Source organism: Limulus polyphemus, unplaced genomic scaffold, assembly GCF_000517525.1.
Source record: "Limulus polyphemus unplaced genomic scaffold, Limulus_polyphemus-2.1.2 Scaffold5536, whole genome shotgun sequence".
NCBI lineage: Eukaryota > Metazoa > Arthropoda > Merostomata > Xiphosura > Limulidae > Limulus > Limulus polyphemus.
Genome location: NW_013671146.1, coordinates 15,398 through 21,135, shown reverse-complemented (window position 1 = coordinate 21,135; position 5,738 = coordinate 15,398).

Below are 5,738 nucleotides of genomic sequence, written 5' to 3'. Positions count from 1 at the left end.
GGTGATTGTTATATTCTAATGTTATTCAGGGTGATTGTTATATTCTAATGTTATTCAGGGTGATTATTGTTATATTCTAATGTTATTCAGGGTGATTATTGTTATATTATAATGTTATTCAGGGTGATTATTGTTATATTCTAATGTTATTCAAGGTGATTATTGTTATATAATTTAGAGTTCTAAAACATTTTTCGCAGAATAACAAAGTTCATTATTACTTACTATACATAAGAAACGACTGAATAATTTCACTTTTCGCGTTTCCACGATCTTTAAACGTAATAGAACATCCGCTTTGTAACATTATCATTCTAAATCAAAGGGCTAGGAAGTAACCCATACCAAAATCCTTTTAAACAACAGCCGGAGCGACGAACAAAGATAAAGTCTAATTGTTAAATATACAATATTAGTAAATTACTGTTAGCTGGCACTTTATTAGAATTAATTTTCGACACGTGATAAAGATGTAAATAATTTATCTTAACCTAAACCATATATTTTCGCATATAAATACTGTTTAAAATATACTATTTATAACATCTTTGTACAATATAATAAATGATTTACATGTTTTTTTGGCATATTCCCCAATGTATATCTTAAGAACCCCAACCAACTGACATATTCTAGTTAAATGAAAATTTCGGTAAATTTTTACACGCTGTTGAAACCTGAATCACTTGTGACAAAGACGCTTTCTCGGAAAAAGTGTAGACTAAGTAAGTTCTCCCGCTCCATATTCTGTAGCAGATAGCATTCCAAGCTGGAACTCCTGAGTCGATGCAGAAAGAGGTGTGGTTGATATAATATCTGTATTTAATAATTCGTTCTCCATATGTTTCATTCTGTCATTGTTGTTCTTTGCCACTTCGTTGATGTCTCTCTTTACCTCATCAATGTTGCCACACCACAGCCTTGCTGTACTTCAATTTTGTCATCAGAGCCTTTCAATGTTTCTCCAATCTCGTACCAAAAACGTGCTCAATTTCTGTTATTATTTATTCACCGAACATTTTTTTGAGAAAATGAAATTTAAAAACAGGCCCTAAACTGTCGAAATGTTTCGCACACTAACCTATTACTACTACTGCTGTACCACATGACAATGAAAAACCTTCAAGGACTACTCAGTATATGACATTATCAAATCTAGTTCATTAGTTTAACCGGCCAATTCAATATGAGCTAATCGAGAAATCAATGAACTATGACAGTAATTTACTATGGGACTCATACCAGTCTCAATTCAAAATCATTCTGAGTAAACAAGTGGAATAGTTAACAACAAGCCATCCATCTTTTTTTTGGCCATCTAAAAAGACCAGCTTTGACAACATTAAATAACCCTTCAGCTGAGAGCCGTAATAATTATAAAGCCTTATCCAACAGGTTCAGATTGTCGCACTACAAAGAAGTGTCCAGAGTAAAGTTCCATAATAAGTAACAAAAGAATAAAGAGACCTTAACTGAACTTGCAGAACACTTAGAGAGGCTTGTTCAAGATGCTCTTTATGAAATGATGGGTGCATTGGTCCGTAATCAACTTATAGACGGCATAACAGAAGAGGATGTGAGAATTGGGCTTAAGAAAAGTAGGTGTGTGTATCCTTTTTTTTTTGTTTGTTTGTTTTTTGTTTTGGAATTTCGCGCAAAGCTACACGAGGGCTATCTGCGCTAGCCGTCCCTAATTTAGCAGTGTAAGACTAGAGGGAAGGCAGCTAGTCATCACCACCCACCGCCAACTCTTATTGTGTGTATTCTTAGAGGGGTCTCTGCAGTTGGTAATGGAACTAGAACCCATTAAAGTTTCAGACAACTAATTACAAAAAATGGAGGAAATAAAATGGGCATTTCAAGTGAATGTAAGGAACTGTAGATCAAAGCCGTTATGGAATAAGGGCTCTCCCAGAATACATCAGAAATAGGTAAATGTAATAGTTGCGAGTCAGAGCCCATAGACATCAAAGGAATGATACAGAGTCAATGAAACATCGAGAAAACAGGAATTAACTGAATTTATGAGGCGAAGCTCTGCTGGAAATACTCCACTTCTCCTAAATGAGAATAAAAGTTCGTTATTTCGGGAAGATCGTCCACGACTACATGGGCTTAATAATGGAAAATCTCGCAGTATGCTGATTGACACTGGTTTCACAGCTGCAGTTGTTGTTCTTCTCGATTTTAAATAAAAGAAGGGAAATTGCCTCCGGAGAAGAGGAAAATCAAGAAAATGATTCAAACAGCAGGTAGACAAAGTTCCGGCAAAAGGGAATTTGGAAGTTACATTTACTGTAAGAAGTTTCATTGTGTCTCATGATGTGTGGGTAATTGAAATCAAGGAAGAATGCATTTTGAAAATTGACTTCACGTGGAAAGATGGATGCGAATCAAACTAGCCTCAGATAGGTTCATAGTCTATGACCAGGAAACTCCTTTACACTACCTGGCAATTACTACACTGGAGGTTGATCATCCAATGGAAATAGGTACAGTGGTCATTGTACCTCCAAGAAGTGAGATACTTATATCAGGAGTTAATAGCAATGATTTTTCATCTAATAACTGGGGCATAGTGGAACTAACTAATCCAGCATTTCATGAGGGACTGGTAATTGTGGTAGTTGGAAGAACACTCCTGGATGTGAATAATAAGGATATCATAGATTACTTTGCTTAGGAAAAACTTAAATCATTTTGTGAAAAAGTGAAAGGTAGCTTTGCTATAAGTGCTGACAAAACTGGATTCCACTGAAGTGGCACCGTATGGTCGAACAGCTTTTGTTGCGAGGGAAGACAAACTCCAAAGATAAATACGTGTTCAGAGGAGAGGCGATCCAAACCAAAGGTCATCCACCATGATTTTCTTTGGAAGTATGTCAGTGATGAGGAGTCTGGAGTTCCTGGCAAGACTGCTTACAGATGATCATTAAGGTTGTAGCCGCCAATGAATTCACTCAACCACCTACTCAGGAAAAACTCCCTCAGAAACAGAACAGCCAGTGATAACAAGGGACAAGATACACCCCATCTGTTTACCATGAGCCTCAGAAGAGAAAAACACTAAATAAACTTGCTGAATGGACAATTTAATGTAGAGGTTTTTTCATATTTTTTGTATAAGGTTTGTTCAAGGGATTTCACGGTGCAGGAAGGAGCAGTGTTGTAAGCTATATCTTTAATGCTATAATTTAAATGTTAGCTGGAGGGAGCTGCGGGTCTTAATCATAATGTCAAGATTGTTAAGATCAGAAGATTTAATAAGATAGGCCTAGGATATGATGTAAAGACTTCTGGCACACACTAAACTAGACTATAAATACAAGACAGTTGTGAAGTGTGGAGAGTGATTTCAAAATAGAGTGTGAACCAATTAATGTGTTAGATATTGCGGTTAATTTGTACAAGTATGTTGATTTGTTTTACGCTAGTAAATGTCATTTATAACATAGGCCTACGGCAAATTGTAAAATAGCTACACTACTACAGTACGGAATACACGAATTATTTTGCAGCTGCTTGAGAATCACAACGGTTGAACGAATATTTTGTAGAGGCAATTTGTGTAAACTTAACTTGTGTCACTTTTTCAGATGGAGATATTTATTTTCTTTATTATTATTTTTGTGTACTCTTACCTGGGGAACGTGGACGCCTTTTGCCACTGACCTTTGAATTTTCACCTGTTACAAGACGACACACTTTTCTTATCATGACTCTTAACAGGTCTCTTTCTGGGTAGTTCCGATACCCCAATTTCATTAATATTTCGTTGTTTTCCAATGCCATTAAGTACAAGGGAAATCCCTGTCTTGGAAATTCTAAATTCCCAATCTGAACACATCCTCACAATCTTAGCGTATGAAGATTTTCTGTCAGAAAAAGATGTTACATACCATTCCCAAAAGCATTCACTTTTCGATGACATCACATTTCCTACGAAAACGCCAGAAAATGTCAAAACGTAGTTCTAATACATTCCGTTCTACCGTGACTTTATATCCGTTGTGGTTATCACGTGACTAGTTGATTTGCGTAATCAAAATCGATTTCGTGTAACGTACTCAACCTTCTGAAGATATTCTCAAAAGCCGCATCACTCATTGGGAGTGATAAAAAAACATTCAAGACATTGATTTTATGATGTAATGTTAGTACTGTCTAAGTCGGCGTCCAACAAAGTAGCGTTTGTGAGCAGTGATTAAAGTTAATGTACTTTGCTAGAATGAAATATAACAATTCTAACAGAACTTTTCGTTCTTATACGTATACATACATTCAGCTCTAAAACACAATATTTCATTATTTGGTCGGGAATACAAATAAACGTAGAAGAGTGCTCAAAAACCATTGGAAGTGGCGTAGTTCAAGCTTTCCGAGTGTTAAAAACTTCCAACTTGAGAAGAATTGTCGAAATCTATCAGGATCCGAGTAGGAGAACGGTTTTAATCTCCACATGACTGATGGCCGGATGAATGTCAGAGAAAATCGAGCTCGTTAGGACTTAATCCGAGGAGCACGCTTCATTGTATTTCGAGTACTTTGATACCTAGGTACTTCGTATATGCAGAAAGCGATTGATCAAAATAGCTTAAACGTTAGAATATCTTTTATATAACATTTAAAATTAGTTTCAAACAAATACAGTTGTATTGTGAGAGTGATTTATTGAATTAAGAATACGAACAATGCTTTGAAATGTCGCATATATATCTGCATTCGTTTTGTGATAAAATAATTAATAGCCTACGCGGGATTTAATACTTATGGGCTCAATTTAAGATAGAACTTTTCCTTCCTGTGTACGGGTTTTACTTCTTCCAATTGAATACGTTTTGCAAACGCGACACTATAATTGATAATACTATTAGGTTTAACTGGCATTAAGCTTAATTTACTCTTTCTAATGCGTGGCCCTGTGTGTGTGTGTCTTCTATTCCTAGGGACATATTCAAAGTGAACCGGATCTGGGAAAATCGTATAAAGCAACTGCCTCGTCACATTTTATCTTCTAAAAATAAAAGCCTGAATTGAGATTTATTGCTTTTAGGCAAAAAAAAAAAGGAAAAAGAAAGCAATGTCGGAAGGGCGTGTCAGGCTGTACATACACTAAACGTTTTAGAAGAAAAGTATGAACAATTATTCTGTAAAGATAAACTTTCTGGAAAGAAGCAATTCCGAATAAAAAGCCTCACGTTTCCAAGAAAGATAAAATTGAGACGGATCTATATAATTTGTACGATATTCATTATAGTTATTTGTAAACTTTCAACTGTTCTTCATCTGCCAGTACAAACTTTTGTCATAACAACTAGCTCTCGTGATACTTGGGTTTATTGTAACGTAAATAAAGGTTGAGTACGCTATATATTAAAACGATTTTGGAAGCTCACCACGTCGTTACAGTTCATGTTGCAACGTCCAGTCATGCTCTGTCTGACGACCTCACATCTTGACACTAGCTGCAGAGTAGTTTTCATTGAATAAAATAATCTCCATCGTACGACTGTCATGTCCAAAGTATACCATTTTCCCCCTGTCATATCCAAAGTATACCATTTTCCCCTGCAAATTCCCCATAATCAATCTAGTGCACGAGGACGACGGTTTCCCAGTAGCTCTTTCAACATTCCCATTGCACATTGCACTGAAATTTTTAGACGTTGCAGAGTTTGTTAAGGTAATAGTAGACAAACTTTAGTTGAACGCTGTAAAATGAATAATTTATATTCTTC